Source organism: Prinia subflava, chromosome 18 (genome assembly GCF_021018805.1).
Source record: "Prinia subflava isolate CZ2003 ecotype Zambia chromosome 18, Cam_Psub_1.2, whole genome shotgun sequence".
NCBI classification, from domain to species: domain Eukaryota; kingdom Metazoa; phylum Chordata; class Aves; order Passeriformes; family Cisticolidae; genus Prinia; species Prinia subflava.
In genome coordinates, this window is record NC_086264.1 from 9,592,663 (window position 1) to 9,605,867 (window position 13,205).

The window sequence follows — 13,205 nt, forward strand, 5'->3', positions numbered from 1 at the left end:
TCTCTTCTTCCCTCCCTCTTCAACAATCCTGTTTCCCAAAGTAAAACCAATATTTCCATCTGCTGCAGCATGAGTCCAGACTGAGGGGAGGAGTGTTCTTGTAGGCAAATGTGTGTTGCCATTTTATACTCACTCTTGGGCCCAAAAAGCTGATTAAAGGTAAATGTGATACTGTTCTTTGGAGTGGGTGGAGGGAAGTTGACATTTCAGTCCATATAACAGAACTGATCACAAATTATTGCTGTATTTGTCCAGTCTACCCTCTCATCATTCATGATTATACCTGATGTTCTTCTCAGAACTGAGGGACACCAGAGGCTGACTTACTTCAAGAGATGTTAAAGGAAGAAAAGATCATTAGACTATCAAAAATACGGCCTCTGCATCACATATTCCTAGTTAAAACCAAATATCTTAGGCAGAGCATGTATTTTGATCTGTGGAATATTAAACAATGTGTCTCAGACATCAGTTACCTGGTTCACATGAAAAGGCAGACATAAAAGGGGTCAGGGATTCTGGCAGAAAAATCAGAAAAGCAAAAAATCCACGTAATGTTATCAATCCCAACTTCCACAAAATCTATATCTTGATTATATATACGTATATTTAAGCCTTACAGTACCTCCTGCTGAAGATAATCTGTTTTAACAGGATCTGTTCCCATCAGAATACTGCCCCTGCTGTGCAGTGTCCTCCACGAGCTGTCTCAAAGGCCACTCTGTCACCTCAGAAACATCCAGAAGACTTTTGGTAAAGGTAATAGATGTACCAGGAAAAAGTATTTTCCTACCCCAACAAGCAGCCAGTCAAAGCCCTGGAACAAAAGTCCAAGATTCAGAAGAAGGAGTAAACAGTGAAATTTAGTTCAGAGCCCTGACCTATAATTTTCACTTTTTCAACTTGCTTAAAAAAGATCTGATGGTTTATTAAAATACATCAAATCACCAAATTCTATACACCTGCTGATGGGAGAGAAAGTTTTTGAAATGTGAGTTTAAAATTAGGTTTTACATTATCATCAATCATCGCAGCAAAGGGCAGGAGATCAGGTTTTCTGCTACATGAGTAAATTTCCAAGGCAGTTTTGCAATGCAGCACTGTGTATATAAATTGTGAATAAACCCATGTATGTTCTATGCATGGTGAGTACCTAGATATTCTGTATTTTCTGCACCAATAAAATTTTATCTCAAAGATTTACCAAGTGAAAAAGAGAAATATGCATAAGTCTTACAGTTTACTAGATCTCTGTTATAAACAAATGCCTGCAATATATCAGCAGATGCCTTTGACTTTTTTTGAGGATTAGTTAATATGGCACAGTATACAATAGAAATTCCATTGTTTGATCATTTCAATGCATTTGTCGTTTTGTTTAATTATTGCCTTGTAAAGTATGAAGTAAAATGTCTCTAATTGATAGCTGTTTACCCAAAACTGCCTTTAAGAGCAATAGAGCCAAAAGAGGGTTTGAGCATTATGGATGTTTGGGAGAAAAGGCACCAGTCAGGACTGGAACACATTTCTTTCCCACTGCACCTAAGCCAACAAATGAAATGTTTTGTGGCTCTGTTCCACTTTCTTACAAAGCCACCCAAACTGGGCTGTAGGTCCTGTTGTGTCCAACAGATACAACCACCCATTTCCTCGGGCAGCTTTTCTTTTCTTTCGTATCAACTGAAAGACACAAAATGCAGAGAGCCAAAGGCTTCAGAGAACAGCGGCCATGACCTTTGGTTTGTGCAAAGTGGAACTCAAGAACAAAGGTGCCACTTCACCTCCTGTGCCCCAGCGGTGCAGCCAGCACGGGGCTGAGGTGCTCAGGCAAAAACCTGACCCAAAATCCACTGCAGGCAAAAACCCCAGACCTCTTTTTTCCCCACCTCTCAGCCTGAGGTGTGGTAATCAGTCCTACAAGGCGTTGTACTGGCATTGGATTTCCAACATCTGGTTTTGTTCCAGATGTTAACAAACTCATACACCACTTGCACTGGAATTTGAAATGCTTTCTATGAATAAATTTAAAAGGCTTTTCGTGTCTTAAACTGCTGCTACTCTGCTTTGACAAATGGGTTGCTCTTGTACTCTGCAATACACCATCTAGGATGTGATGATGCTTTCAAGGCCACTCTTTATAAAGAACAGAAAGAGGCAGCTACATTTGAGATATTTTTTTTTGCAGGAGTGAGATTTCTGCGAAATAAAAGATTTGAAGTTGGTGTAGATGTGAATTTAGTCAAGGCTGCAATACACAGTATGTCAAATTACTGGCTCAAGCCAAGCTTTTCATGGAGCTATAACATCCTCCATCACCCCTGGGAGTTTAAAAAAGGAGCATAATTGGCATTTCAAGTGTCTTTTTACCAGAAAAAGCACATGTTCAGTCTTCCACTGACAGCCTAAGCCAAATGATCCAGATCCACTCTCGTACCTACTTCCAGTGGCTGCTATGACTAAAATGTTCCAAGGATGTGGGGGTCTCTCAAGAAGGAAAGGGGTCAATCATCTTCAGCTCAGCCACAGTTCAGCCATGGTGGGGCCAGAGGTAACGCCAGAGGTTTTAAGATGTTTTTCCTTCTTTGTAGAAAAGCTGCTGGTGGATCTGCCAGCTTTAGGTTGGACTTGATGATCTTCGAGGCCCTTTCCAACATTAATGATTTTATGATTTCGATGCTGAGGCTGACAGGGAACCAGCCCAACGCCCAGAAAGATTTTGAACAGCTTCAGAGCCAGTTAAAAATGTCTTGAGGAGCGTGAGCCCCATGGGAATTCAAAGCTGGACACAAAGTTTTGTGGCAAGGACATTTCATCAGATTTTTCAGAAACAGCTGCTATTGGGCAAATATTTCCCAGAAGGATCAAAATTTCTCTCTACTGCAGAATTTAGCAAGCTTGCATTAAAAAGTATGGTCTTTAAGGAACCCACAGTGGCCTTTCCCTCTTCAAAACCTCAGGCACAATCCACCACCCTGCCTGCTTTGTGAATAAGGAACAAGTATGCTATTTTATTTCACATATAAATATTTATACACCACTCCACATGGGTATCTGCCCTTTTTTCTTCATGATTTTTCTGGGAGAAAAAGAGGAAAACATGCTCCCTGCTCCAGTGTAATGGGAAAACACGTGAAAATTTAAACCTGCTGGAGGAAGCAGACACAGTGGGAGCTGTAATGGGAAAAAGGCAGGCACGGGGTTTGAGCAGAATATGTAACATATACTGAACATCTGGCTTCCCAAGTAAGTGGTTAACTGTGCTCAATGAAAATGTTTCTCTATAAAGAATCAGATGTTCCTTTTTTGTTTTTGTTCAATAGCTGCAGTATGGTAAAACTAGCGCCATAAAGTCATTGCAAGAGACAGCAAACAACTTTGTTATCATAATAGGCACTTTTTTCTCTCCTCCTTTTTTTTAACAATGGCTCTAGCAGGTGGCATGTGGCTGAGACCGGGTCTATCACCATCTCCAGGGTGCCAAGACATCCCTCAAAGTTTCTGTGGGAGGAATTTGTTGGTGGGATTTGGATTGTAAAGGCACGTGAGCATCTGCTGCCTGCTTGGTCTCATTACCATTGACACAATTAGCCCCTGCAGCTCTTGGCCAGGCAGCCAGAGCAAGGACTCAATTTTCTTGCCTCTCTGACAATGCTCATTATCATTCATTTGAACCTATGGGTTCCTCTGCCTCTGAATCCGGGCAGGGGGCTGTGAAAACAAACCACACAGAGGAGCACTCAGGGAAGGAAGAGCAAATTAAGATAATAGCTGCAAACAGCCTAAAATCCACAGCCTTGCAGACAGAACTGGTGGTACACTTTCACTGTTCATATTAGTTGCTCTTTTTCCTTCTGTGTAAGTTACTTCATTCCTGAAAACCACATTCTGTGGATCTGTGCTCATGTGTGCTGTCTGTAAGTAGCCTATAACCTTTTTCTGTGATTCAGTAGTATTGTAATGTAATAATGTCACTATTGCCCTTCTATATTCCCAACCACTTGCTAAGTTCTGAAATTTTTTTTCCATTTTTTTTTAAAGATATGCAGAAAAAGTCCATTTCCCACCTCTGAGTTAATTCGGAAACAAGAACTAAAAAGTAAAATTTTTGCTCCTTATGGAAAGTGGGACCTTCTGTTTATTCACATCTTCCTCTGGCAGCCACAGTCTAAACAAAACATTAACTCACATCTGCAGATAAAGACTGCACATTCCTCTAAGTGTCCTCACCCCACATGAAACTGCAATTATTTTACATTTCCTTACAATAGAAGCTGCATAATTCCTCCTTGCTGGCCTTAAGTCCTTTTATTGCCACAAAAAAGCCTTACCCCATAAACAGATGATTACAAAAGTCACACATTTTTCAAATAAATCACTTGTCTAAAAGCAGCTAGGAGGGGAAGGAGGAGGAGGGGGGGAATTTAAACTGATCTATCTCCTGTATATACATCAAGGATTTCTGTCTATGAACAATGAAAACAGAAGGGCTTCAAGGCCTGAATCTGCAATAATTTTGTAGTTTTCGAATGTTGCATAGCTAGTGATTTGTGACCTTACTGGAGAATTTTAGATTAATGCAGAAAAACTTTTGCCACAACACATCTTTCCTGAGACTCAGCCTTTACTAGCCTGTAACACAGGAGAACAAAAAATATCACAGAGAGCTGGAGAGGAGGCACGGGCATGACATTTGCTTTCAGATGTTTTTAAAACTCAAGGAAGTGTTATTGTTTCCATAAATCATGACTAAAGGTTTATTTTCCTCCCCCCTTGCTGACAGAGAAAACATAGGATGGACATTGGCTTTGCTCAGGGCTAAAAAGAAATAAATAGGAGCATTTTAATGAGTTTTCCAAAATAATGACGGTCACAGTTTGAATCCCAAGTTCCAGGCAGTGCAGAAATTGTGCAAGCCTGGAGCACTGATCAGAGGAGGGACAAGGCCATGTCCCCCAGTGACCATGTCCAGAGCCTCTGCTTGTTTGCAGAAGTGCCCCAATTCCCCAGGCTTTGTCATGGAAATGTGAACCCTGAAAGAAAAGCCTATTATGTCAAATTACGAATTATATTATAGGGTTTTAAGTAATTGTTTGCCGACTGTTGTCATGCACATGTGGTTTGTTGGAAGGTGATGTAATCCTTGTGGCAAATTTCCACCATCAAGGATCTGCCAGGGTGAACTCTGAAATCAGCTGCTGTGGGGGTTTCACATCGTGCAATTACTGGGTGAAAGACCAGCATGTACACCCTTCAAAGTTAATTTACACAGACCCGTTTTAGAAGTGGAGCGTTATGTATCAGCTGTATGAAATGTATTGTGGACACATTAGCATTCACAATATTCATTAGAAGCCTGTTAGTTCAAATGAAAGGGCTCTGCTCCTTTTGCACTATAAAGTTTTACATTTTTATGGCCAGCAAAAAGATATAAAGAGTACAGAAAACACAGCAAAACTATGGGTTGTGCTTTTCTGGAAACATTGGAATAAAGTTTTCCTCCATCAGAAAGATTTTTGTTTCAATTGAACATCAATTGAAATAAACATGTAACACTCTTCCAAAATAACCTTAACTTTCTGGAATGCATTGTCTCACCAGGCTGCATAAATATGGGTACACCCAATTTTGCTCTCAATTCTGTGGTCCAAAACATCTGTGTCAGATCTTGGAACACTTCAGTATGACGTAATGAGGCAGCTGGCATTTTTTTTTCATAAATTCACTGCACTGATAAATAATACTGTGGTGACTGGAACTAATCAAAAACTGAAATATTTGCTTTTCAAATATAGCTGTGTGGACTTTTCCTTGAAATAAATTGTGATGTGTATATATATATGTATATATATATATGTATAGTTATATGTATGTATGTATTTCTATGTCTTTATGTATATATGAAAATCTTTAGAGAAATAAGTGCAGTAAAAAGATCTAGAAATGTATCTTGATAACCTGCCTTTACAGTTTTCAAGTACTTATAGTTGTTGTTCATTGGCTGCTTTTCCTTAAGACATCCATGTTTTTAAGATATTGGTCTCCTGTTTTATGCTTTTAGTCTTTTTGTAGACTTCTATCACAAAATGAAGCTACAAAGGAAATGCAGAATAAATGAAGCACACCCATTATGACATATGGACAATTTCCATTAAAGAAATTCAATAAATAGATAAAAAAATGAAAATCGGTAAAATAATTTCTAGAGTCTAATGTATTTGCTATATTACTGTCAGGATTAAGTGTTACACAAGTTAAGCTCCACTACAAAGATTAGTATTGTTGCTAGGAGCAATCCAACATCTTCCAGCCCTGTGCTGTTTTAGCACTGATTTTTGAAAACATATTTTTATATCTTCTATAACATAGTTCAAATATTATTTTTTTAGTTCCTTAATAAATAATGATTCAATAGTTAACAGTAAAAATCCTCAAAATTTTTGACATGAATTCTAAAAGCTATAAAACCCAGTGATGATTGTACAATCATATACGAAGAAAACCTCGGTGTTTTTGACAAGTTTGAGGGGGCTTGTTGTTAACTTTGATTTATGATCACTTTAGACAAAACTTTTGCACTGATTTGAAACCAGTTAGGTAATATGGAACCTGCCATGCATGCTGTATAAGCCATCAGCACGTATTTCCCCAGGCCTGTTGAAAAGTAAACCTGGCTGCTTTCTTTTTCAGCTGTGCAAACCTTTATCTTAAACAGTTATTATTTTTCATTAGGGATCACCTCGGCTCATTTAGAGATGTCAAAAAACCTTATCCTAAGATGGCTCTAACACCAGCTTTTGTTTATAACTAATGAAGATAAACTCCAAAGTCTTTGTTGATCTGAGCACAAGAAGGATGGAATCTGTTGGCTCAGATTTCTACATGCACCAATGAATTATAAGTTTAGCCAAAATGCATATCATTGATTCCTGATGGAATTTAAAGTCTCCTAGATCATATGGATGTCTCATGCCTGCAGCCAGTAACATTTTAAGAGTGTAGTTTTGAAAGTTATAGTTTATACTATATTATTACTCCTCCCTACTGAGAAGGGATGTCAGGTTTCATTGGCCCTTAATGCCAAGGCTACTCAAAGTCTGACTGAACCAAAAAAGTACAAATAATAAGGAGAAATGAGAGACATTTGATACTTAGCACTTCCCGTTTCTTTAGTCCACATAATGGTTAGACCTGGCAATGGGCAGTTGTTTTATAAAGCTTTTACTGCTTAGAGAAAAAAAAAAACAAAACTTCAAACAGCTCGAAGCCTTCCTGGCCAGCCCGATGTTTGTCTTTGGACAGACCCACTGGAGAAAAACCTGTTATTTAAACACCAGCTCAGTCTTTGTACCTCAGTTATAATAATTGACTCCTTCTAAAATATAAAAAGAGATTCTTGCCTTTCATTTATAAAGCTTTAGTTTTGTAGAGATCTGTTACCTATACTCCAGGTCAGTTCTAAGAAATGTGATCATTATTATTCAAAAATAACTCCTACGACATTTTGTGCTGCCCAGGGACTCTCACCCTCACAGTGGCAATTCCATGCCCTTTTACAAAGTCCACTTTTTGCCTACCTTTATTTTTGCAAAACCTAATAGAACATGACCCAATTTTTCTATGTACAGGCATGTATTTAACCTCGAGGAATAAGTTGCCTGAAATAAAAACACTCTGCCATATCTCCTTGAAAAAATGCGACTTCACTTGCACAGCCCAGCCAAGAACCCACTTGGGCTCTGGTGGTGAAGATGGATTCAAACATCTCTCAATTTCATACATATTTAAGGATTCATTTACACAGGAGTCACATACATATATTCTTACTATAATTTGCAAACTCACCTTTCCAATGACTCCTTATTGATCAAAAAAAAAGGTGTCTGACCTGAAAATCCACTTTGCTCCTATGTGGAGATGAGTGGCAGATTAAAAAGCAATCATTTCCTCAGAGAAAAATATACAGGGAGTGGAGAACTTCCAGGTTTCTTTTACACTCCAGGGGGAAAAAAGAGCATTTATAAGAAAATCTAAAAAATATCTCATAGATATTAACAAAATGTTGGACTTAAAATACACTGCTGGAACTGATTGCATTGATTGAACTGATTGAAGTTTTTGCATTAAGTTGCAGCTTCTCCGATTATCAGTAAGTATGATCTTAACTCTTTGTTTTGTGTTATGACACAACTTCTCAGTGAAATTTCATGCTGTATTATACTTATTTTTGTGGAAAACAAACCCAAATGTCAATAATAATAATAATAATAATAATAATAATAATAATAATAATAATTTGTTTCATTGTATAAGAACCATTATTTCAAGGGGCTAATGATTCTGATCATTATAATTTTACTAATGAAACTCATGATACAGGTGCTTATCTGAATATATCTGCTATTTCTGAAGACTGCACACTTTTATCACCTAAATTGCACTAATTTTTTTGCTTCTGCAGTTTTAAGGATTGGCTAAAAAGAAGATAATCTTTCTTTACCTTTTTTGTAAATATGTAAATATCAGTATATGAATACATGTACACGCATATATAATCAGCATTATACTTAAATTAATTTTGTTATTATTTACATTTGTAAGTTACAATGAAGCCACTGAAGTTACAAGTGGTTTAAAACCTACTTTTCATTTTTTTTTAAAGGAACTCAAATTTTTATCATCGGAAAACATCTTTTCTTTCCAATGCTTATGCACAAACTTTCCCCCAGAAAACCCCTCACTATCTTCTAGCAGTCCCCAGCAACAGCGTAGGATTCCAAAAGAGTTATGGAAGGATGTGAACTCAATGGAAGATCCCTTTAAAGGGTGATTTTCCCTGATGTTTTTGTGCCTACATCTGTAGGTGGACAGGTTGAGTTTATTCATCCAGTCAGTTGAACGTCTGTGACAAAATCTATCCTGAATGTAAAAATTTTGTCTCTGTCAAAACTTCTGCATATGCATGTGTGTGTATATATGTGTATGTACACCATTGCAAATGTGCTTTTTCTGCACACTGAGCTATATTTCATAAGGCTTTCTGGAAGGAGCAGCAAGTTTAGATTCAGTTTGGATTTGGCTTTTTACAGATAGATGCATACTGGGACATCTCACTGGAAATTTTTCCTTCTTATTTCTTTTCTATTTAGCAAAAACAAAAAAAGTTCAGGCTACAAAGGTGTACACTGCTCTTGGGATTTGAAAGTTTATGAAAGGATGGAAGAAAATTCCTTTTGCATTCTGGACACAGAGGAAGAGCTGGGAAAAAATTGTTTCATTGGTAGAAATGTGTATCCAAAGCCACAGAGGGTGTGTTTATTCTATTTATGCATACATAGTTTCTATATAGGTATAACTGTCTCTTTCCTACAGCTGGGTAAGGAAAAGATATTTGCCTAGATTTGCAAATCAAATTGAATACACAGTTTAGTGTGCTAAATTAACATTTCTGAAATATTAAATAAAATAATTATTTTTTTTACATAAAGTCTAGTTTCAAGGGAACGTTTCTTAGTCTGGAAAACTGGTGTGAGATTTATCAATGCAGGTGGCAATTTTGTTAAAGAAACACTCTTGAAGCAGAGTTTAGGACATCTAAGTATCAGAGATAAATCACCCAATCTTCCCTGAAAATTTCAGAAGTAAAAGCAAGTTTGTGTCTAATTTTAAAGTCTTCACAGCCTTTTATATCAGCTTTGGGGTGAAATTTGGATAAAGTCTTCAACTGCTGAGCTGCAAAGGAGTGAAAGCCGTCTGTGCCACCAAAGTGATGGGCTCAGTTCTATGCAGGAGCTGGGATTTCAGCTCAGCAGCTCCTGTGTCCTTTTTAACCATGGGACAAGACCTTCACCCCTTCTCCTTCACCCTCTGACGGGCAGAGCAGTTCTCTGTTCACAATCAGAGGAGCAAAAGGACAAGTGGGGAAGGGAGGGAAGAGGAGAGAGTGTGCAGGAGAACCTTTCCAAGTGCACACATCTCTCCTCCAGCCTGCTTGACAGATCTCAGTGGAGAGTGCACTGCAGGAGGAAAAACATGTCACTGCTCTGAAACTGTCTTTTCTAATTCACTGCATCCATGTATTGTTATAAATCAGTTTCCCTGCCTCCGAAAGATACAGAGACAAGAGAACAACTTTGACTGTTAGCTATCAACTCAGATAAGGGAAACTTTCTTTCAGCATTAAGCCGCCAGCAGATGAAAAAAGACTGAAAATATAAATTAATGCTGAATGTTTTGCTTAGGAAAGGGTTCCTTCTACGCATGTGCTTATTCTTGTAAGAGTCAGACATTTACACTTATCCATGTTCTGGGGTTTTAAAGGGACTTTTACAAGCATCTGGAATTCTTCATTACAAATTGCAGACACTTAATGTTTCCATAGCCTTAAAACCTAATCACAGTGTTGCTGACTGGCAAAGCTGTTGAACAGTCAAGGATCCAAGCTTCATGCTTGAAGTTAATTTATTACCATTTTATTGGAGGATATCATAGGAGTATATTGATAACACTATATACATTGGGAGTCATATTTCACACCCAAGTTTCTTGAAATCTGTGCATACACACATTTCTACAGGGACATTGGCAATTGTCTATAAAATTCTGATCAGTTGGAGACTTGAATAAGAAATAATAATAAGATAATAATATTCTGATCCCATTATTGGAATGATGTGCTTATCCCAAGGTCAAACATAAAAGCCAAGGATATTTTGAATTAATAGAGTGGGGTTTATTGACTCAAGAAATTCCTCCTTCTTGTATATACCTCACCACTGGGAGTAGGTAGTGTGCCATTAACTCGTGGTCTTTTTGGATAAAGAGTCAGGAACGCTGAGAATTTATACTGTCACCTAGCCTCAATTTGTCACAGCAAGCAAAAAGCTATTATCCATGAGCATCTCAGGAAAACAATAGACCCCATCTTCATGTTAGCATCTCTGCTTTGCTTGACAGCAAAGATGTATTTTGCCACCTGAGTCTCAGGGCAGACATCTTATTTATATATCTTTGGTTCATCAGTTTGCTTCATAAAGAATGAAGCCTTTCTCTAAAGGATAATCTTTTGACCTCTAACAGGCTAGTGATTCACAGAGCAACAGAGACAACACACTGCCTTTAAAAAGCTTTAAGACATCATTTAAAGCTTTCATAGTGAAATCTTGCTTCTAACAACACACTTGCCGCTGTAAGTTCAGACACTTTTCTGAATGAAGAAATACCTTCCGCAATGAAAAATGAACTCACGTTCTAAATATATTTTACTCCAACCTGTGGAAAACAGCTCAAAAAATATAGCTACAATTTCATGGTACCTGGCAGTAAAACAAAGAGCAGCGAGGGCAGAGCGGGAGGAGGGAGAGGCTGCACGAGAAATCCGTGGCTGTCTGATGGAAGGTAAAATGACATCTTTGATGTAAAAGCACCCTAACAATGTAAACTAGAAGGATGATGTACATAACCATTCTAGTGTAATGGACATGATTTTCACTTGGACAGATAAGATGTTATTTAGATTCTGTCATGAAATATAAGTCTTCATTTTCCTTATATGTTCAAGTAACTAGATTTTCCACTCAGCAAAGCAGCACGGTTAAGTAAGTCAAGGGATGGCATCAGATGCTCAAAGTTTAAACACCTTCTCTCTTGTGGGGCTGTTTACTTAGTTGAATGTAGTAAATTCATTTCTAGGTATCTCAAATGCACAACTCCCTTTTCCCGTTATTGTTTCTGGAAAGAAAACTAGCTTGTGCTCCTGTTCATTTGCCTTTTTTGTTGGAATGGGGAGGAGGAAACAGGACCTTGTACAGACCAAGCCCTTTATGTTAACAGCCAATGCCAGCACCAACTGATGTGTGTGTCTGTCTGTCTGTCTGTGTGTCTGTGTAAGGGATGTTCCATAAAATTGGAATAGTATAAAAGAGTGGGCAATTTGTTTCATGCAAATTTCAACCTATCCTTTCTATATGGTTAAGATTCAAAGATCTTTAAAAACAGAGTCTTTTCTGGCTCGAGTGTTATTCAGATCAGCTTAACAGAGAGATTATCAGAGTACATCATTACAAAATCACACCTAGTAAGGATTTCTTTCACTTTTCTTTTCTTCTTTCCAAGGGAAAATGTTATTTAGGTTCTGTCAGGAAATACAAGGTTTCACTTTTCTTTATATACTAAAGTAGCTAGATTTTCTAGCCATTGCATCACTTTATGAATAACAATCCTGGACATTTCCAGGACGTGTTTTCTCCTCCAGCTGTCAAAATATTTAATGTTCACAATTAGGCATTGTAGTTGAAAGCGGTACGTTTTGTTTCTGCAGCTTTGGGAAGAACCTTGGTCCCACTGGGTCATCTAATAGCAGGTTTCTGCAAACTTCTGGGATAATCTGTGCCTGCATGCAGGGCACTCAAAGCCCTAAATGTTGTGATTTTCAAAAACAGATTGAGGAGCACTGGCTATTAGTTTACCTTCCTTGGTTGGACACGTGGATTGAATTTTCACTTTCAAACCCCAGCTGTGTCTTTTGGGAACAGAACAGGAAAAGATGAAGAGAGAGAGAGAAAAATTCCTTGCCAGCTGGAAAGAAATGGTGGGTGTCATCCTGGGGATTAGCAGTGAGTGAGCTCAAAAACAAGAGAAGGTGTGGAAAAGAATAGAGCCTTTCCTGAGCTGTGGGACATCTCCAAATATGCTCCATGAATGAAAAGAGTCCTTGGTGAGGGCAGCAGGAGAAATAAACAGAAATAAGCCAAATCCCTGGATTGGGCTGTCTGGATGTTTCAGATGACAAGCAGAAAGGGATCCCAGGGTCCACGCTGAGGACCAAGGAACAGAGTGGAACAGAAGCTGAGAAAAATGCTGCAGGGAGATCAATTCATAGCCAGCAGTACAGGAAAGAGAGAAACTCCTGGAAGCAGCAGAACAGAGACAGTCACCTGGCAGAACTGGGGAAGAAAGGACCTGATGAGAAGCTGCAGCTTCTTCCTTTGCTTTTCTGATGATTTGAGCTCGAAGCAACAGCTCATTTCTTGTGCAGATGCTGAAACATTTCAAAAGCATTCTGCAGTCAGCAGACTGCAAACCAGCCTAACAACGTGGCATAATTTCTGTGTTCCTGCTGAAGCAGTGTGGGATGTTTTCAGCTAATCATAGCTTTAGCAAAATTTGCTGCTTCACCTAAATTAAGAAATTTACTAGAACCTGTTTCC